The sequence below is a fragment of the Ctenocephalides felis genome, unplaced genomic scaffold (assembly GCF_003426905.1).
Source record: "Ctenocephalides felis isolate EL2017-DRISC unplaced genomic scaffold, ASM342690v1 CF-g0.4_SCAFFOLD_00845, whole genome shotgun sequence".
In the NCBI taxonomy this organism is placed as follows: Eukaryota; Metazoa; Arthropoda; class Insecta; order Siphonaptera; family Pulicidae; genus Ctenocephalides; species Ctenocephalides felis.
Window position 1 is genome coordinate 60,362,440 of NW_020536999.1, and position 23,966 is coordinate 60,386,405.

Here is a 23,966-nt window from a genome sequence, read left to right on the forward strand (position 1 = left end):
AAGTTTTTGAGAGAACGGAGCGTCCGATTTGAATAATTCAAAAAACATTTTATTTATATTGACAAAATGAACTGAGCACAAATTTTGTTTACATTTCTGTAAGTTTCGTATCAATGTTTATCCGGGGTACGAAAAGTTCCAGCAATTTGCATTAAGGCACGATGCCATGCACCACTAGTTTATTTATGAAATAGTAACAGAATCTTATGATATAGAGCATATTGCTAAAACATATTTCTAGAATTATAAAAAACTGACAGGAGTCGAATTTGATTCGAAGTTGAAATCCGCATCATTTTTTTTAATTCATTAGTAAAAATGCTTGGTATTCTGTTACCAAAATTTAAACATATATATATATATATATATATATATATATATATATATAATATGTATGAAATAACATCTAGTTCAAAGTAATTGTTTTCTGGAGGCATATTATATTGTAGCAAATCTGGATATCTGGATATTTCATGACATTACCGATTATTAATTTATAATTTATTCAGACTCTGAATGATTCTGAATAATATAATATATTAAACAACTCGAAGAACAAAAAATAGAACATAATCAACAATTTAAGTCTCGGAAATAGGCTCAAACCATTGTCATTTTACCTATCAAACTTCATACATTATTCTGGTCATGAAGAAAATTCATAGAATCTTCAGAATATTTGGATTTTTGTAAAAAATGAAATTATACGACTATGATTCGACAATTTCGAAATTTGAGATCGACATCTTGTAGCGAGAAAAGAGAATGTAAGATCTGAATTACAAATTCATTTTTTATGCAACTGGCTTCTTAAGAAGTTCCACAATGATTGATTTGACAACTGGACTGTCGATCTTAAAAATATGGTCAAGCAAACCCACATTCTATTCAATATACAATTATAATAAATTTATAAAATTGTTTAACATTTAGTAATTATTTTTTATTATATTGTCAATTACTACAAAAATACTAAAGAAATAATTTCTTAAAAATATTAAAACTAGAAAGTGTTAGATTAGTTTTAATTAATTTTTGTTTTTTTGCATTAAAAATTTCCATGGATAATTTATAGAAATCGTTAAAATTCAGAAAATGAAAACTGAGACATGTCCAGCCGTTTTGGAGATACAGAGCAAAAAGTAAAAAAAGACCGTTTTTAAGAAAACAAGAAAAAATCATTCTATTTGAATGATTCAATGAATATTTTATTTGTCTTGGCGAAAATGATTACATTTTTGCAAATGCAGGTCCAGTGCTTTCGGAGATGCAGATTTTTTTTCAAAAAGAAAAAATTTTTTTGTCAAACATTATCTTAACTTATATATTATAATATATTGATTCATATACTAGAAGTATAGGTAGAATATAGTAGGTAGAATAATAGACAAGTAGAAAGATATACTTGTAGACGGTTAGACAGGTAGACTGGTATACAAGTAAACTAGGCAGGTAAGCATGTAGTTAGGAAAAAAAAATATGTGAACGAATATATAGGACAAGTAGGCGTGTAAACAGGTGCACTGGTAGTCAAATAAACAGGTAGATTGGTTAACATATAGAAAAGTAGACATGTAGACTGGTAGACAGGTAGTCTGGTATACAGGAATAATTATACCGGTTTAGAGAGAGACATGTAGGTAGATCTTAGATAAATCAAATAATATTATAGAATAAATAGATTAATTACACTTATCGGTAAAGATTATGCAACTCTCAATCAAACTACGTAATCTTTTGAAATTAATATTTATGTATAATAATTTTGATTAAAAGTGGGGCATAGCCTAAAAAAGGTTGGTAAACACTGTTTTAGACATACCTGTGGCAGATATGTACTAAACATTAATTATATACTCCTGAACATACTTTTACTAGCTTTACCTTCAATATTCGCGAGCTGTAGTGCAGTCAGGCGGACGTATTCTTCAATTTAAATATAGATTGGTGATAGAGTTGCTTGCTTTTCAGGAGTAATTAAAAGTCGTAAGTTTTAATAATCTAAAAAATATATTTAATGTCTATTCACATTTTACTAAATATTAACAAGAAGTCAATTGTTACAATTTTATTCCTAATAAATCTAAACATAAACAACTAGTCGCGGTAATAGTAACAATAAGCAACTCTCTCTTTTCTTGATCGTAATATTTATATAATTTGAGTATTTGAGTATATGAATTTTTTTTAATTGCATAAATTTTATATATCTTTTATGTTATCATTCTGTTCATGTAATAAGAACTATTCTCCTAGTTATCTCCCCATATTTTTATATTTAAAATATTGCATACTTATTTAACCGATACTGTGTATTTATTAAAAAGATTTTGAAGGGATGAATACAGATGATCTTTTTTTGCCACAATTGAAAATATAAGAAATTCAAACTGACATATAAAGAACAAAAAAGTAACAATAGTTTTAAAAAGGATATACAAAAAAAGGACACACTCACTAATATTGTTAGTAATTTTTAAGATGCTTTTAAAAAGTTTTTCAGATTTTAATATTTTATTTTATTATTAAAACAGTACGTCACCGCATTATTACGATTCCAATGTTTTTTGACACTCCGTTCTCTTAAAATTTCCATTCTTGTTTCTTTTTACCCCGAGTCTTTGAAACGACTGGACCTGCCTTTGCAAAAAACGTATCAGCACCCCTCCCCATAAAACAAATCGAATGTTTTGTGAATTATTCAAACCCGTGCTCTCGAAATCGTGAACGAAAAATTATATCAAAACATACACACATTCATTATTTTTATGCTCAGAAGGTTCTGAAATGTAAAGATATGCAAAAAGTTTCATTTTCTATTTTTTTGCGATTACTATAACTTACTCTATGGGTTAATGAATGGTAACATTTTTTACAAAACTAGGGAAGTTTTGTAGACTGTTCATTTACTTTCTTGCTAACTCCAAAGCCATTTCTAATTGACTTTATCACATCACAAAAGCGACTTTTGATACAAATTTAGATTATCTTTACCGAAAACTAATCTGTTCAATTCCCAATCAATATCTTTACGGTATTTGAATTTTTAAAATCGACTCAGAATTGCGGGCTAAAACGCGGACGAAAAATGTTTCACTTTTCTGCTATTTTCAAAGAAACGGCATAGCCGATCGTCATAAACGGCTATCGTCATCAGAGTACATCCAATGGCATTTAAATTTTTAAAATCAGTCCAGCAGTTTTTGAGAAAATGTCGATTTATGTAAAAAATCTGTTCACACACACACACACATTTTCCAAATATGGTCTCATTCGAATCAGAATCTCTTGAAACGTCGAGAAAATATCAAATTAGCAAATCGGATTTTTTTATGAAAACATAAACATCTCCTACGGGAATTTAAAAATAAATTATCAGAAATAATATAAACATGTGGATTACTTACTTATATCATCAATCAAAAATAGATTGTGATTGGTATAAATTTCTTTATCATTACATTCAAATATTAATACACATTTTGGAAAAAATATATCCATATACTGCATATACTTTATTCGCAATTGTTCAGAATTGTAGGATACTTGGAGAGAGCATAAAACTTTGTAAAATAACAAAAACATCAACTTCTTGTCTTGTTACGACCAAGACAAAATGTCGCTTGCTATTGATATTAATCAATAGTATTCTGAAGAAGGTACTATATCAGAACCTGGACAATCAAATAATTTATTCCTTTCGATTATTCTATTCCTTTCCGAATAGTATTAATCTTGAAACATCATCATTAACTATTTTAATGCCATTTTACGTACAGTCTCGTGTTAAGGTGTGTATCAGATTATGTTAATAATAAGCCAGAAGAGGTACCTGCAACACAATCTCGGAAAATAGGCTCCACTATCCGTTTTATATCAACTTTTTTCAACTTGACCTGTGTTTACTTCTTAATGCACTATTTAGTATGGGATGCGGGGGCAAAACAGTCGAAATGAAGTATATATTATAGACCTAAAGAAAGACAATTTCTTAGTTTGTTTTCTAGACATTTTAGGTTATTCTGAGTCTTTTGAATCCAAAATTGTAAAAGTTTAGGCACGTGTATGAAGGACAATATTTGGCCAGCCGTTGTTATTTTCTCAAAAACCGCTAAACTGACTTCAAAAAATTTCATGAAATTCGATAAGGACCCGCGTAGGTTTGATTTTCGAGACGATCGGCCGAGCTGTTTCTTTAGGATTAGCAAAAAAAAGTGCTAAATATAAATATTTTAAATAACGTAGACAATTCTATTTTAAATAACGCCTGACTGCACAGCAAATACATAGCATTTTACAGTTTTTAGTCCCATTTTATATGAAAAAAGCAGCGTAACATAGCCTTGACATAATTGGTCTATTTTACAGCAGATTTGGCTCATAATAGTCAATAGTCATTTAAAATAAATGTTTTAAACTTATTGTTCTAATTATATGAATTATGTTTTTTTAACTTCCCGTAGGCGGATACAAAATTTTATCGGCGATTCGAGAACACGGCTCAACCGATTTTAATGATTCAAAAAGCATTTGATTCATATTTATAAGATGACGTCATGATTAGTTTTTGGCAAAGACAGATTCAGTCGGTGCAAAGATACGGGGCAAAAAATGCCAAAAATATTTTGAAAGAATGGAGCGTCCGATTTGAATTATTCAAAAAACATTTTACTTGTATTTGCAAAATGAACAACTGGTACAATTTCTGGATAGTACAATATATCTTCTCTAACCAGCCACGCAGCACGATAGTTTGAATAAAAGTTAAAAATTTTCAAAAAGTTTTAAAATATGAAAGAAAAATCCAATTTTTTAAAAAAATTCGAATTTTTTCAAAAATTTCATAACTCTCAAAAATCTAATTGTTTCAAAGTTTTCAGAGAATTTTGAAGTTTTTTTTTAAAAAAATTGAATTTTTGGTATGGGAAGTTTGAGCAATTTGCTTTGAGGCACGATGCACTTGGAAACATATTGTTAGTCCATATTTTTTTACTAGATATCTACATGATATTTTTTTATATTAATAAATATAATAGTATCCGCAGAACTGTTTCTTGAAGTACATACTTTTACGTATGACGTATTTTTTGTGAATTTAAAAACATATGTATAAATAAGTTTTTTTAACCACAGTAAGAGTAGTTCTATTCATAATTTAACAATACTATATTCTACTATCAAATCATATTATAATCTAGTTATTAAAAAATAGCTCCAAACATAGCATCGCAAATCAATTTCTTTATTTCGTTTTATCTTTAAGTCTGCAATATTACATGCAATTAAAAAAACACCTCAATTTTACCCCGATTTCCCCTATAAATGTACATGTAATTCTCACAGTGCAATCAACTCACTCAGTCGGAGCGACTTTGCGTTTAAAATATTCCAAGTGCGGTGGGATAGAAGCAAAAGATAGATAGATTCTGACAATTAACGAGGAAACTCAAGAAATGAGGAAAGATTCAAGACGAAACAGTCTTGGACGTGTGTAAAACAGCAAAAAAAAATTAACTAACTATTTGAAGGTGCAAGATCTTTATTATAGTCTAGTCTTTGGTTATAAAAGTCTGCTGCTACAAACTAAAGCAAGAGTCGCATGAGAAATTTGGATTCTAGTAGTTTATGTTGATGTTGTCCTTAGAAGTAATGTCTGTATATATTGTAAGACCTTTTTAATATTCTGTTAGGTTATTTTTTTATATACATCGATTTGGGTTGTTTTGTTTTGCGAAGTTGGTGTTAAATCGGTGCTTATTGATCTCTTGGCTTTCTTCAGTACTAAAAACAAGGATTCTGTAATTCTGAGTAGTAGTACCAATGGGTACTCCACTGGTGGTAACTCTGTTTCCGTCATAGAACGAGCAAGGAGAACTCTAGGCAGTTCATCCTCAGTCTCAATTCTTCAACAATCTTCAATCCAATTAATTACATCATCTAAATTCTGTATCAATTCATAATCATATTCTCAAATAAATATTAACGTTGTGTCTTTATTGGCTTTAGCACTATACTATTTGCACAAAATAATTGTGCATATAATAACTGTGCGTTAGTGTATAACGATTTGCGTTTAACAATATCATTTTTTATTTCTTAAAATTGATAAAAAAAGCTTATAATTTGATATTGATCTCTTCATAAATAAGGCGACATTCAATTAATACTACTGCAATATTATACCGAAGAAGAACACATGAAATTTAAGCTCTTAACGTATATTATAGAAATCTTTATGTTTTTAACAAAGCTAAGAAGATTTAAAATAAAAGTTCCCACAGCGAAAAATGCTTCCCATCTTATAATTATCTATCGACAATAAACATTGGACCAAATTTTTGGAAAGAAAAAATATTTAGCGATTTTCAGTAACATTGATTCAAGTGACTTCTAACTCTCTTATTTAGGATTAGATTTGGCAATAAGAAAATGAAATAAATCCCTAAAATATATGGGAGTTTTATTCGTCAACCATAGCATTACGATGAAATTTGGCAATGCAACAATAGAGTACAAATACTTACAATATTCGCTTGGCATGTTCTTTGTCAACATAAATCAGTAATTTTTTAATTACTGTAATAGAATTTAACTTGGCAGTAAGAAAATTGAATATCAATCCTTAAAATATTTGCCTGGCCTGCTCTTTGTCAACATTAATAGTAAAAAAAAAAAAGTAATTTCCGAATTGCTGTGCTAGAATGTAATTGGCAATGAGAAAATTGAATAAAAACCTTTGTAAATTTAAATCAGGCATTATGCCTGATTCTAATTATTGAATTTTAATATTTCCATTTGGCAATGAAAAAAAATGAATGAAATTCTTTAAAAAAGTTTACTCATACTCTAAATCTTGAAAATAAGTACTACTATAAAATAATTTAACATTTCGTTTCTCATATAAAAATATCAAACGTAAGGTTAGTATGAAGAGAGATAATACCAAAAATAGACCACCATCTATTAGTCTATCTGGTGGAAGATGATGATTGGATTCACCTGTGAATGATATTGCGTTAATTTTTGGATCATTTTATTGGAGTTTATAAAAATAGAATAACTCAATTATATATTGAACTAGACTTCAAGAAATCTCTCCTTGCCTGGTCTTTCAACCACATTTTCCAGATATTTTCATACCTTGTACATATATCTTGATACCAAGTAGAAGCAATATATATCGCATTACTATTAAGAATACAGTTACCATCAAGAATACATTCTATCAAAATAAAGCGTAATGCAAAACAGCGCTAATCAAATCTTTACGTGGAAATATTGGGGTCAGGTCAGGCGAAAATGGCTGGTTAGGTACTAAATTTAAGAAGTTTGTTTTTTTAATAAAAATGATACCAAACATTTATTACTTCAAGCTCAAATTAATTACACAATATTATTTCTTGCTAAAATAAAAACAAAATATAAATAACAAAGCAAATGTTCTTGAAAAAAAAAAAACAAATAAAATTCTAAGTCAGTCATGTTCAGTTAGCCCTCCGCGTTTTCAGTGTTCTCATCAAAGTTCTTCATAAACGGAAGGAGCATCATTAACACCAGGCCTTACTTTTGAGATCCTGTCAAAATTCGGATCATTTTCAATGAATTGATCCATTATTGCAGTTATGGTAGACAAACTCCTTTTTACAAACACCATCGAAAGTTCTTTTGGTTCTTCCTCTGATACACTGCTGTCAACATTTTTGCTTGTTTCTTGTTCAGTTAATTCCTTGAGCCCATTATTAGAAAGATGGCGCTGCTTCTTGAATTATTTCTTCGACATCTTCCACATGGATTCCTTCAAAACCTGGGTTAAAATAATAGAGCGCTAAAACGAACCTGCGCTAAACAAAACAGTGTTAAGCGGGGTATTACTGTATCTAATATTTATCTCATATATATTTCATCATCTCATCATAGAGACCACCACCAGGTTGTCTCCTAATGATCCTGCTGTTCATAAGAAAAATTGAAGAACAATTGCATGGTGTTGGATTGCCTTGTTTTACTCTTAAGTCCAATTCCATTAAAGTTGTTTTAAAACCTATGTACCTTGTTGGGTACTGCAAGATAGCTATAAAAATCTTCCACAATAACTATTCCTGAATCGTGTTGAGGACTATCTCGCAGTTTAATACCATTATCTAAAACACCTGAGATCTTCCAAGCACTTCTTAGCATTGAAGTGTTAACTGGATTCAATATCTCACAGGTGAATAATCTATATCTAACATAATCTACGATACGACGCGCCTGCAAAGCCATCACGGGAGCACCTCATTCGTTCGTTTAGGTTTATTCTGAAGTTTGTGTGAGTGATTATTTTTTCGAGGGGGCCCCCTTCTGGAGTGCATGCATGCATGCGCAGTCGCGTGTGTGCGTTTAGCTCATACTAGAATTCATTTTAAATGTGTGGGTTTGGTACTTTATCAGTGATTTTCAACGTGGGGTCCACGTACCATTTATTAAAATGATTTAAATGCAATACAAGATATCAGTGATAAATTTAACACACAAAATGTTTTGCGAAACTTATTTATGAAAACCAAACAAAACAAAATTTAATGTTTTTAACTTCCCGAAGAATAAAGGGTAGTAAGGGTAAAGGGTAGTAATTACAAAAAAATATTATCTTTACGTTTCAAAGGCTTCTGAACATTTTGGCAAACCTTAAGGCCTGTTCACAAGACGCTTGTTCTGTTGCTTTTTGGTCTGCTGGCTAGCATGCTGGTTGCTGGCTGGTGCGCAATTTTTGTGGATGGATTGGTTCGTCCGAACCAATAGGGAACCAGTATTTTGATATGTGGTTTATCATATTTAAAAATCTAGCAATCTAAAACAAATCTCTCTCAAAGCAAGCTAGCTTTCTTGCATCGTGTGAAACAAACGGCTTGAAAAACTATCATGAAATCTAGCGCCGACATCCGCGCTATCAAGCATGCTATCCAGCCCAAAAAACAAGCTTCGTGTAGAAAAAAAAGATGTATTTGTGTGTATGTGGTTTGCTTGTGTACATGTTTAGATAAAAACTTTTGTCCACAATTTGGACAGCGCGGATCTACCGATATGAATTATTTAAAAAACAATTCGACTCCTATTGACTGGGAGACGTGCTGGTTAGTTTTAGTTATCTTTGCGGGCCAAAAAGTGCAAAAAATGGCAATACAGTTTTTGAGAAAACGGTGCGTCCGATTTGAATGATTAAAAAGCAGTTTGCGTGTATTAAAGGAAGGTACATTCAGCAGTTTTGGAAATCCAGTAAAAAAATAAAAAAGTGATTTGGCGATCAAAAATTATCATTGGGCATGTGCACATCAAATTATCTGGTATTTTATAGATATTTTAAAAATAAGTGCAAATTTTATGTTAGATTTCTATGGGTTCCGTACCAGGGTTTATGAGGTTTAGCGTTGAAGGCTACGACGCGGCGCTTTTGCGCTTTATATTTGGTATTTGAAACAGCTACGCAACATGATCTCTTTTAACAAAATTAAGTTTGTATGCTTTGAAGTTATTTGAAAAATAGAATTTTCAAAATTTAGAAGTTTATGAAAATATTATTGGCAAATTGGATTCAAATACCTCATACAATTTGAAATAAGTAGTATATAGCAGTTATAAGAAAATATAATGAACGTTGCATTTTATAAATAGTTGATAAAAAAATTGGAAATCACAAGTCTTTTGAAAATTTTAATAATTTTCGTTGTTCTACTTTTAGTTTTCAATTAATTTTGAAATTGCTTGATAAACCAAAAGGTTTTGATGCAAACTTTTAGAAAAATTTAAGTAATTATTCGGATTCTTAAAAGAAAAAAATTATCTGAAAGAGTACAGATTATATTGTGTGCTTATTTTTTTCGGTCTAGTTTGTGTCTTCGCATTTCATATTTTATTTACTGTTTTTTATGTAAAATGCAAAGTTTGTAGAATATTTCTGTCCACGGCAAGCATTAATATTATGTAAGGAAATGTAGAAAATGTATAAAATATAGAAAAAAATCTTTTCTGGAACCGATAAATCTTTTCGTTTCAATAAGGCAGGATAAGACAGGTAATACATATTGCATGATATCAAGATCATCTGTCATTAATATTGGTATTGTTGGTATTACCAACAATGATACAAATTTAGAAATATTAGATTGATGAAGAATGCTGAAGAATGAAAACTTTCGATAAGAGAAAATGCGGTTAGAAAAAAGTGAGACAGAGAATATATAAATAAAGTAAAGAAAATACCGTAAACCGTATATTGGACGCCAGTGTCTTTGGATGCGATTGTACTACTATATTACAGTGTAGTTGTAGTTCATACACATGGAACTTACGTAATAATACTATTCTGTAATGATATATACATATATATATATATATATACATATATATATATATATATATATACATATACCTATATATACATATGTTGTGTGTGCTTGTGTGCATGTATATACATGCATAAATAAATGAAGTACAAATATCAGGGCTGTACTCAACCATTTATTTTACAATGTTATTTTAATACATGCTTCTATACTGTATATATTTTATATTTATATTTTTTTATATAAAATTCTTCCAGAAGAACCATTTCTAAATTAAGGTTACGAAATTCAAAAATAATCAATTATGAGGTTTCAACAAGTATAGAAATGTGGATTTTACGAAATTCTGCACAAATATCATTTGGTTACAGAAACACAGTACTGAAGAAAATGAAGAAGTGGGCCAAAATAAATCTTACAGTTTCGACAATAAATTGCTACATAATGTTGTAGATAAATCAATATAGTGCCTGAAAGATCTAGAACGGAAAGCAAATTGATAATTTTGTGGAAGCCACCAAGATAATTTGAGAAATATTAAAATTAAAAAAGGGAGAATATGCACTATTGGTCTCCTGGCAGAAATGTCCAAACTACTTCAACATTTCTACATTGCTAGCGAGAAATTCCAAATTATTTTATAATATTGATTTAATTTGGGTTCAAAATGCCACAAATCATGCATGCAGTTGATAAGCAGAAACAAATCTATTGAAATGTGTGTGATGATATTAAAAAAATACTTTTTACGCAATGTAGGGTTCTGTACTTCTAGTTAAAATTATGTTACATACTGTAGGTATAAATCTGGATCCGATGAAGGAATAACTATATAAAACATAGGTTATATAAAGGATATAAATAAATTATTATAGATTTTGGACAATGTTACTCTACAACTTGCATACATTATGCTACTGAATTATACTAAATACTGTCAAAATGTCATGTATTTGCCTGCAATGCAAGATTTGTAAGGCGTTTTAAATATAAACTGCAACATCACTTGTTAGTTATGAAAGGCTCTGTTATCTATGATCGTTTTGTGACATTTGTGCGGTTTCTAGGTTAGGTTTTCTATCTGACAACCTGAGAAAAACGCCTGACTCCACATGGCTTTTAACAAAATTTAGAACGATTTAGTATGGAAAGTTCTGCATAACATAGCTTTGCCGTGGTCTGTTATGCGGCAAATTCGGTCCATTAATTGAATTTAAAATAATAAAAAGTGTTTAGTTATCAATATTTTTCGCAACAACTTTGTAAGGTTTAATCTATCATCTCAAAATCGGTGATAACTCTAAACTTTCTTTCTACTAGTAAGGTGACCATACGTCCCGAATTGGTCGGGACAGTCCTGATTTTCCGCATTGCGTCCTGGTTTTTTTTAAAAGCAATATTTGTCCCGGTTTTAGATCTTTCACACATATTCTAGTCCGTCCTGGATTTCATGCAAAAAAATATGGTCACCTTACTACTAGGCATTACGTTGTCTGTTATACAATTAACAAGGCGTCTTTTATTTTTAGTATCCAAATACTTGAACAGTCACAAAAAGCGCAAATAATATATAATAAGCATGAGTTTTTTGAAGTCAGAAATTAGGATCTTCACAAGTTCAAACAAATAGAGACGATTCACATATTGTATAAGAAAGTACAATATCTTTGATTAGCTATTAGCTGCATTTATAAATAATCTATATGAATCTTTATTATAAACATTATAATATTGAGTGTATTGATATTAACATTTGGTGGACTCCGTAAATTTCGCTGACGCGGACCCCTTGAAAGTTGTCATGAACTCTATAGGTGTTTGTGAACCACTTTGTGAATCACTGATATTAAGGGACTGATTCTGCCGCATAAAAGAAAAATGTTACGGCAAAGCCATGTTAAGCTCCGACTTCCATATATTATGCTACTTAATTATACTAAATACTGTCAAAATGTCATGTATTTGCTGTTCATTCAGTTTTACATATAAACTGCAACGTCGCTCGTATGTTAGGGAGCTGTATGAGAAACACACTGTTATCTAACATCAGGCTTTTAGGTTATGTTTTCCATCAGACAACTTGAGAAATTCGCCTGACTGCACACCAACCACATGGCTTTTGTGAATATTAGTATGGAAATTTCTTCATAAAATGTTTCTGTTATGCGGCAGAATCGGTCCCGAACTCCTCTAATAACAGAATTAGAGTAAGTGCGGAGTACTATTTTTTTTATAATATCTAAAAGCTTGTGAGGTATAAAAAACTTCCATTTTGATTTCGCGGAATATGGTGGCAACATGTGTAGCGACAATATGGATCAACCGTTTGATTCGGTGCGGAGGCGCCAACAACCTAATTCGTTCCTGTATATATGAGCACACACACAGGTACATTATATATATATATATATATATATATATATATATATATTATAAATATATAATATTATGTTGTGGCAGTGGTATAGTCAACGACAGTCGGTGCATGAACCTCTCGGCTCGGTCTGCTAGTATTTAGTATAGTAACCCCGTGCCGATGCCGGTGCTGTGTGTGAAGGTGACGTCACGCGGCCAATGCCGCCGAACAGCCGATCAGTTCGTACTGTTCGTAGGACCAAACATCAACACTAGATAGGATGACTCTCGAGGAAAGACAAAAACTTGCCTTTATCCACTATACTACTATAGCGTTAAAAATTATTATATAATCGTCCAAAAATCCAAACATTCTGGCATACTTTAGAAAAACTAGTGTTGCATCGTGCCTTAAGGCAAATTGCTGAAACTTTCCGTACCAAAAATTAAAATTAAAAAAAAAGATTCAATTTTTATTAGAACTCTGAAAAAATCGATTTTTGAATTTTTAAATTGTTTAAATTTTTGAAAAAATGTCTTTTTTTATACTCAAAAATATTTTGGAAATATTTAAACTCTTTTTCAAAAAATTGCAATATGTTAGTTACGTAGAAACGAAATATCTAGCGTGTGGGCGCCGCTTCGCAGTATAAGGGATACAAATTAGTACTGAATCTATATAAATGTGAACAAAACATGTTATTATATCTATAAAATATGTGATAATTTGATGTGCATACGTCAATGATCATTTTTGTCCGCCAAATGGCATTTTTTTCACTTTTTTAATTGGATCACCGGAAACGCTAGACCTGCCTTCCCAAAAATTTCACCAGTTCTTCATTTTGTCAAAACAAATAAAATGTTTTTTAACTTCCCGTAGGGTAAGTTATAGTAATTGCATAAAAATCAAAAATGAAAAAAATTATGTATCTTTACGTTTGAAAGGTTTCTGAGCATTTTGGCATACCTTAGAAAAAATGGATGTACGTGTGTGTGTGTGTGCGGATACAAATTTTTGTCGACGATTTTGGGAACACCGATCAACCGATTTGAATAATTCAAAAAACATTCGATTCGTATTGATAAGGAAATGTGCTGATTATTTTTTGGCGAAGGCAGGTCTAGCCGTTCCGAAGATACGGGGCAAAAAGTGTCAAAAACGGTAACTCAGATTTCAAGAGAACGGAGCGTCCGATTTTAATAAATCGAAAAACATTTTATTTGTATTGACAAGATAAAGAACTGATTAAATTTTTAGGTCTAGCGGTTTCGGAGAACGAAAAGTAAAAAAAATGCTATTTGGCAATCAAAAATGCGGCGCTTACGCGCTTTAATGTTTCGTCTCTATGCAGCTAAAGCAGTGCGATCGCTTTGAAAAAAGTTCAAAAATTCCAAAATATTTCAAAATAAATTTTATATATATTTTTTTTTTTTCAAAAATTCAAAATTTCTCAAAAATCTATTTTTTTCAAAGTTAAAAAAAAATAATCTTTTTAAAAAAAAAAATAATTATTGGTACGGAAAGTTCCAGCAATTTGCCTTAAGGTACGATGCCATTCAACACTAGCTGAATCTTTCAAATCGTACGCTCAGTTTTCTCAAAAATTTAATTAGCATTATTGGCACTTTTGCCCCGTATCTCCGGAATGGCTGCTTTTACCAAAAACTAATAAGCTCGTACTCTTATCGATAGGAATCTAATGTTTTTTGAATCATTAAAATTGGTTGATCCGTGTTCTCGAAATCGTCGATGAAAAAATCGTATCCGCACACACACACAAATACATCCATTTTTTCTAAGGTAAGCTGAAATGTTCAGAAACATAAAGGTATATAAGAATTTTCATATCCGATTTTTTGCCATTACTACAACTTACACTGCGTTAAGTCTAAAATCTAACTTAACTAACAATAAGACAAAACACGAAAGAGAAAAGAAAAAAAATTCAATACAAGAAAACAAAAGAATAAATGGGCATTGCTGCTGCACGATGTCAGTTTGTCTAGAGCGGGGTTCGGACTTATGACTCAGTACACACGAGTCCGTGAGCTTAATCGTTGCCCCATTGAACGTCCAATTGAAGAAAATTGTCTTATATATGAAAATATTTAATAATTGTTTTTGTTTGTTATAAAAAATATACGCCAATTTGTATCGGTAACAAGAATATTCTGACATTTTGCACATCTCCATATATTGAATTATTCTCGAGTTATTCTGTAAAAATATCATTTTCAATGGATGTCGAAGTTAATTAAGTTATTATATTAACAATTAATAATCAGCTATAATTGATATATAATGCTGATTAGTTTCAACATTTTAAATCTTGTTAGTAATAAGTAGTATAAAAATTTAAAATATTTTAATTCACCACTTGAAAAATAAATTGAAAGATATGGCGTTTTTGTCCTTACAATAAGCCAAATTGTTGATTCATCAGTTTTTTAAATATTTATCAAAAAGGAAAGTAAATCGAAATTTGATATTCGCAAAAATTTTATTAGAAGAAAGTGTTGAAATTTTTGCTATGATTCAAATTTTTGTTGAAATCATAACAATTAGCTTTTTAAAAATAAACATTCAAAAGGCTATGCTTGCTATTGAAAATTTACAAGTGATATGTGTAAACTAATTACTCATTTTACAAAATGACAAGTTATTTGTTAATAAGGACATAATTATTCATTTTTATCTAATAAGCCATGAAAATAATAGTGATGTACATCTTAAATTTGAGAAGATTTATAAGAAAATAATGAAATAAAAACTGTCGAACAGTTCGTTAACGGAATATTGTTTCAAACAATATGTGTCTTCGGCACAAACAAAATCACTTTAGAAATTGGGAAATATTATATAATTTAATACAGTATTCTTAAGTCCAAAGTTTCTATGATATTTCTGAATATGTTAATTTCGATACCAAATAATTTGTTTCAAAATCCACTTTAATCGCACTTTCAAAATAATTATGAAAAGTAAGTATGGAAAGTTTCTTAGTAGTAACTTGACACTTATAATCTTTGTCAGAATTTATATAAATATTATGTGTGTGTATAGTTAGTTATGTTTGTATATCGATTTAAATGGATCAACATTTGCGTTGAAAAACGAGAGTATCTCTAAATATTCAAATCGTTCGGCATAAATTTGAATTTAAAATTCTACTACATGTCTGGCTTAACATATATTTTGTTAATTTAATCTCCATTCGACGTGTATGGGAATCGCCAGCTTTTAGTAAAAGTCAAGGTAATAATACTGAATCGATAATTTTTTGTTTTAATGGCAGACTCTGAATAATATGTGTGTTACACTTTACAATGTAAATAATGATTTGAATTTTATACAACGACGTATTTATTTTGCCCGATTCCAGGAAGATCGATTATGATAGAATAGGCTAGAATTATTTACTGAAATGCTCTTTTGTAGATTTTTTTACGATTGTATATTTTCTCTTGTGGATTATATCTATTTCTTTTGTAACCTGTATGTTACTTTCTTAGGTATTATTTTGCCAGTCTTTTTAACTTCCCGTAGAGTAATCGTAAAAAATTGATAATGAACATTTTTATACATTTTTAAGTTTCAAAGGTTTCTGAACATTTTGGCATACCTTGGAAAATATATTATGTGAGTGCGTGCTGATACAATTTTTCGTCGACGATTTCGAGAACACGGATTCGAGAACCGATTTGAATGATTCATAAAACATTCGATTCCTATTGATAAAGATACGTGCTGAATAGCTTTTGGAAAAGACAAGGTAAACTTCTCCTTCGGGAAGTTAATAAATATCTAAATTACTAAAATACCTAAATACCTAAAATTTTGAAAATAAACCGAAGGCTCCAAAATTCATTCGATTTTCGTTTTCCAACTGGTTTTGCAAAAATTAACAGAGATTTTAACAAGAATGGTTTTCAAAAATAAGCTAAATTTTCAAAAAAGCTTAGACTTTCAGATATTGTCTAAACATTAACAAAGTTTTTAAAAATTAACGACATTTTTAAAAGTCACTTAAATTTATAATAACTTAATGCTCAGTAGTAACAAAATGAAAGAATGGTTTTCAATAAAACCTGGGTTCTCAAAAAATGAACTGGTTTTGAATTGAACTGGAAAAAAAAAATAGATTCGGTTGGAAAATAAACTAGGTTTTCATATATTGATGTTTTATACTGTCCGTATATTTCGTGGTTTGCAGTCCATGTTAAAAATATATTTTTCAGTTCATTTTTTATATCAACCTTTCCTACAATATTTTAATGCAACCTTGTGCCTTTATGCTCCGTTTCGTTATCACCATAATACAAAAAAAACTATTAAAATCATATCGGTTTTTAGTATTTATCTCAAAACCAAGTATGGGAGGCTCTTGTGTAAACATTTGTGGACTCGATTTTGAAAAAATATGTCACTTGTTCGACATATTTGATTTCAATATCGCTTGATAGCTTCAAATAAAATAGAGAAACTAGTGATGCGTGGAAGAAAATTGCTGGAACTTCCCGTAGCGCAATAAAAAAAATTAAAATCCCTAACATTTATCAAAATTGTGGAATTTTTTTTTTGAGAATTTGGTGCTAATTTTGAACGTTTTTTTGACATTTTTTGATGATCTTGCATTTTCTTTAAATTTTGAAATTGTTTGACAACTTGTTGAATTATTTCAAAGTGATCCAGATGCTCAAATGTTTTAGAGATGCGATATTGAAGCGTATTTTATTGGTTCTCGAAAACCGCTGGACACATCTTTCCAAAACTTTAATCAATTTTTCATTTCGTCAATACAAATAAAATGTTTTTTGAATCATTCAACTCCGACGCTCCGTTCTCTCAAAAACGGAATTGCCATTTTTTCACTTTTACTCCGTGTCTTCGAAACGACTGGGCTTGCCTTTGCCAAAAACTTATCAGTTTCTTATAATAGTAATAATAATAATTTATTAAGAAATATGATTATATGGTTGAATAAATGAAAAAAATAGTAAAACTAAATATAAGACTTTTTTGGACAATTTAAAATTATTTAAAAAAAATTAAAGTTATTATTAGCTTTATACTATGGTAAATGTTATTAAAATTGCAAAAAAATTAAAAGGGCTGTTACCTTAAAAAATAGAGTAAAGTGTTGTAGAGTTTTGTGGAGAATGTTGCTGGAAACAATTTGGTCAGTTTCAGAAATATTTGATTTGTTTTGACAATGTAGGAGGGCATTTTCATTTATTGGTATGAAACTTGAAAATTTAAAAAAGGAACATTCATGTATATTAATAAAAAATTATAATAACTTCAAAACTTTGACTTTATTAATTAGATCTAGATTAAATTCTCGAATTATATAAGTTTTCAAAATTAAGTTTTCATCGAATAACTAAGTTCTCTTAAAATAATATAATAGGAACATCATAATAAATTTTTTGTAAAACCCGGTAACTCCAAAGCTGTCAGACATCTCTTTACTAAAAATTGGAGCTTATGAATAATTGGTATCTGCTGATGAAGGCATTCTCAACCGTTTACCAGATACAATTTCTATAGAATATAAAATTTTATTAAGACTAATATCACGATAAAAATGATAATAATACTATTAATAGTATTGAAATTTTTAAATAGTGACTGATGCATTATTTGGTCGCTATAACTTTCCTTATTTCATATTTTACACACACTATTTTTTGCTGAAAGGTCTCTATAAACAAACTAGAAAAAAATACAAATTCTCATTCTCATTTAGCAAAATTAGTTTATAAATTTCTCATAAATATGTTACCTATAAAAACAAATAATTTTGGTTTACAAAATAATGCGACGTCTGTGACGTTGATAGACAAGCAAAAACTTTTCAGAACATTTTTTTTTAAATAACAGCTATATTATCTACCATGTACAAAGGAAATAATAATCTATCGTTTGAAAAATATTTCTATGTAATTGTTAAAACAATACCGCGTCATATACTTGATGTTTAATAAACTATACTGACATAACAAATGGCCGTCGATAAATCAATGAAAATAACACAAACACATAATTTTATCTTTATTTTATATTGAATTACGAATTAACAATATCTCTAATAATAATAATAAGTAGAGAAATAATAATGATTCAAACTCATTCAACACAATTTTCATTCAGATAACGCGGTTGTAAATTATTAAACAATCGGACGAGATAACGAAATTAGCGCAAATGTTGTAAAATTTAAATAATCTTACTAATAATTAGTCGAGATAAAATTTAGACTAAGAAATTGACATTATAATTAAATACCAGACTAATACTTTTGATAGTTTCTGTAAAATTAATGTCACAGATATTTTTGTATGCAATATAATCTTATATTGCCATTTTTTCCCGAAATTTTTACTAACAATAAGATAAACTAGTAGTGCATGGCATCGTGCCTTAAGGCAAATTTCTGGAACTTCCCGTGCCGTAAAGAAATATTCGAGGAATTTTAAATGTTTTCAAATAGATTATTATAAATAAAGGATTTTTTATCATTTATATTTTATGGACAAAATATAAGAGCTTATAAATTTTAATATAGACAATATTTATATATGTTTACATGAAAAGTATTTTGAGATCAAACATTTTTTGTCTTTACCAAAAACTAATCACTTCTTCACACTGTCAAGCAAAATATTTTTTGAATCATTTAAATCGGATGCTCCTTTCTTTGCCAACTGCCATTTTAGCAATTTTAGCTCAAAATTTCCGAAACAGTGGGACCTATCTTTGCCAAAAACTAATCACTACTTTTCCCCCCCATTACAAATTAAATTTTTTTTTTCAACATTAAAAACGAATGGTCTGCCAAAAAACTCATTTCTATATCCTGCACTCTTTGCTCCGTATCTCCGAAACTGATGGACCTGTCTCTGATCATCATATATATTTGTAATCTTGATACAAAACAAAATAAATTTTACTTGCTATTAATCCTTGTTATAAAAAATTGGCCATTTTTAAATTTGGTGAACTTTAAAACTTGTCACTTATTTAGAGATGTCTAGTAGCATAAAGTTTTTGTCTATAGAGTAGAGCAGACCTTAAAACTCCGCGGGTATAAAGGTCCATCGTCGATATCTCAAAAACAAGTAAGTTAGGATTTTTTTAACAACAATATTTGAAAGTAGAGGGCAAAGTATGTGTAATTATCCATCGCTTTAAATGAGGCAACTTTGATGTGAGTAATTAAACGGCAATGTTTAAAAATGTATAACAAAAGTATTTTGATTGTGAGTAGTGCTGTTTAGTTTACGAAATTAATATGATATTTAAATATATAAAATATACGTTATTCAATTGTTTCATGGGATAAATTGTTATTTTAAATTATTTTTAAGTTTTATTCAACGGATTTTTTTTTATATAACCTCTATAAAAGCTCACATATGGGTATGGTAAAAAGGACCAACTTAAACTTTACTCTGGTAGAGGTATAAACAATAAGGAAAATAAGAAAAATGCAAATAAATTAAGTTGAGAAAAGCTATTTTAAAAGATATAAATTAAATTAATAGTTATTTCAACTTTGCTGATGAATATTTCTGACAAAATGCAAGATCTACACTATTATCTTTAATAGACAGGTCATGGATTTTTTCAATAAATTGAAAATATATATGTTTTATATTGCTAACAATAAATCTAATGAATAAAAAACAATTTGTTTTTTGTAGATGTTTAATTACAACGTTTGGGAACTAGAGACGTTCCATCATTAGCTTTTTCCTGTCAAAAATATTTTTTTTATATAGACTAATACTATTTATGATGAAGAATGCCAAATATTAAGCAAAACTTTTTTAAAGGAATGAATTATGTACTAGACACAAGTAAAGAACTGTTATTTTTGTAAAAAATGTGCCCAAAAAATTTAAATTATGCATTGGTTTGTATTGTAGCTATTATTTCGTAAAATTTATATTGTGGCTATTATTTCGTAAAATTAAAAATAGTTATATTATAATAATAATATTTTAAAATTTTATCTTTTTGCTTCCTATCCGTCCTATTTTACCCCATATATGGGTTCAAAAAGACCATTATTGAAAAACACCAAAAAATACATCTCTACAATAATGAATTCGCTGGGAGGTGAACTGAACATACTCAGATAGTTATTTGCTTGATATGTGTTACTTGTTTTATGCTATAATTGGTTTGGTTTTTACAATATAATAGCTTAAAGTAAAACTGGACCTTTGTGCCTTGCCCTAACCTATATGGTTCCGAAAAACTTCATTTTTTTGTTATTAAAATTTCATATTCTTTTGTTATGTATATTTCAAATTTTAATTTGTTTAATATAAAATGTAATATTAGATTATTTACTGTTACTGTTAATAAGAGCGGACGTGTAAATTATTACGAAACGTTCGGATATATTTGTAATTTAAGCACAAAACGAAATGAATTTTTAAAACCTTGCCAAAAAAAAAATTACTATTTAAAAAATTCGCAAGTTTCAAAATTTATCAGTTACTACAAATTATCCCATAGTTTGCAATCAATGAAGTAAATGCATAAACATTAAATTTTTACTCTATTTCCCGTAGGGTTATAGTAATCGCAAAAAAAAAATCGAAAATGAAAATTTTTGCATATCTTTACGTTTCAAATGTTTCTCAACATTTTAGCATACCTCAGAAAAAATGGATGTATGTGTGTGTGTGGTATGTATGTATGTCTGGATACAATCTTTCGTCCACGATTCAGGCGCACAAATCAACCGATTTGAATGGTTCAATAGACATTCTATTCCTATAGATATGAAGAAACCATGCCCAGTTTTTGGTAAAGGTTTAGCTGTTTCGGAGGTATGGGGCAAAAAGTGCCAAAAACGTTAATTCAGTTTTTGAGAGAACGGAGTACTCAATTTGAATGATTCAATTTTGATGAACATTTTACTTGTAATAACTAAATGAATAATTGATGAAATTTTTGGTAAAGTAGGTCTAGCGGTTTTGGAGATACAGATGAAAAAGTAAAAAAAAATGATATTTGGTGGTTAAAAATGAACATTAGACGTATCCACATCAAATTATCAGATATTTGATGAAGTTTTTTAAAAATGAGTACTAGTTTTTCTTTGTTGGATGTTTACTTATACGGTTCAAGCAAATTTCAAAATTTTCTGAAACAAAATTCAAAATTTTCAAAAATATACAAAGTTTGATACTTCAAATACGAATTTTAAATTTACAATTCAGTTTCAAAATGTTACGGGTGGTCTAGTGGTCTAGTGGTCCTATTGATCTAATGATCTTACGCCTTACGGTTTAAATATTTCTGTAAAGAAAACATAACGCATTATACATCGTTAGAAAGATCTCAAAATTCTTAGTATTTTTCCCATATATTGCAACTTCGAATTCCGCACGGTGTGGCCTACAGGCAAGTTGCTATCGATAAGTTCCGTTACGTTATTCTAATCGAAGGAAATATATCCTCAGATGGATTCATTCATTCACCTCCTGTTAATGTAAACTTTCTCAAGTACTTTGAGCGACAAGATCCTCACTGTATATTTTATGAATGATAAAATATATAGTGATTATATTTATCTATTTGAAAATGTATAAAACAATTGTTGTAAATAATAGATAAATTTTTATTGATTACTAATTTGTTTTTCTCGAATATATAATTCTGGTACGGGAAGTTCCAGCAATTTGCCTTAAGGCACGATGCCATCCATACACCACTAGTTTTTATCTATTTTTCAAATGTATCTCTAATGCAGCCTCAAGTTTTTTGAAGCTTATAATAGATATAGATTGCTAGGCATACATTTCTATATAATACTAGCAAACCCGACAAACTCCGTTTCGCCACCAGATGGTTTCGTGAGAAAGATGAAGAATTTTTTTGTTTTATATTTGAAAAGGAAAAATTTGATCAGGAAAGAAAACCCGACTTATTTTTATATATATAGAAGATAATCTATTTGCAATTAATTAAAACAATTATTGATTATTTTTAATACTCGAATTTTTAATTACGGTGCGTGAAGTTACAGCAATTTGCATTAGGGCACGATGCCATGCACCACTAATTTTCTTAGCTATAAACCTTGCGGAGCTCGAGACCTTTCCAACGAATGCAAAATTGTCGAAATCGGTTCGTGCGTTCTGGGGTTATTTCGTCAGGAAGGAAAACCCGACTTATTTATATATATATAGAAGAAGAAGATAATGTACACATAGATTTCTGTATATGCAATGAAATCCTTTTAGCAATTTCTTAACGCAGGAGATGGCACGTGTGAATTGTTTCGATGTTGTATAATAAGTGTTGCTCAATGAGTTTTCAGATGTTTTTTAATTCATCTCCGTGACGTAAAGTGAGTTTTCATTTTGTTTTATTTACAAATGCAGGTCGTCTGCCTCTCTCGGCACAAACTACAAACTCACTCGCCGCACCGACCCTCCTCATGCACTCTCGCTCCGGTCCATTCGACGGATCGTTGTCTCTTCTCGTTTCGCAAGGGACATGTGTACATCGGAAATTATTGAGGAAACTGTTGCTCTTAATCATTTGACCGACTATTGTAATCGATAATGAAAACTGGTGGTGTATGGCATCGAGCCTTAAGGCAAATTGCTGGAACTTTCCGTACCGCAATGAAATGTTCGAGGAATATTAAATGTTTTCAAATATATTATTATAAAGGGTGGTCCAGGGTGGTCCATTTCAAAATTGCAATTTATCGATAGCAACTTGCATGTAGGCCACACCATGCCGAATTCGAAGTTGCGATATATGAGAAAAAACTAATAATTTTGAGATCTTTCTAACGATGTATAATACTTTATATGTTTTCTTTACAGAAATATATAAACCATAAGATCACTAGATCACTAGGACCACTAGATGGACCACCCTGGACCACCCGTTAAATACTGTAACTTTCATTATTCACATTTATAGACAAAATATATAAGAGTTTATAAATTGATCGACGACATTTGTATATGTTTACATGCAAAGTAAATAAAACTTAATCAACCGGATTTAAAACGCAGGACATTGTGTAATTACATATTATAATTATATATTGCCTTTATATTTCTTTTCAAATATCTTTTATTATTTTATCTTATTGTATGTAAATTAAATAATATTGTTACGTTCTGTATTATGTAATTTTGTGTTATGTGGATAATATATCATACTATATATCGTAGTTTACGCATATTATATGTATAATAATTGTAAAGTAGTCGAATATACTGTGTGTATAGCTATGCTCAATA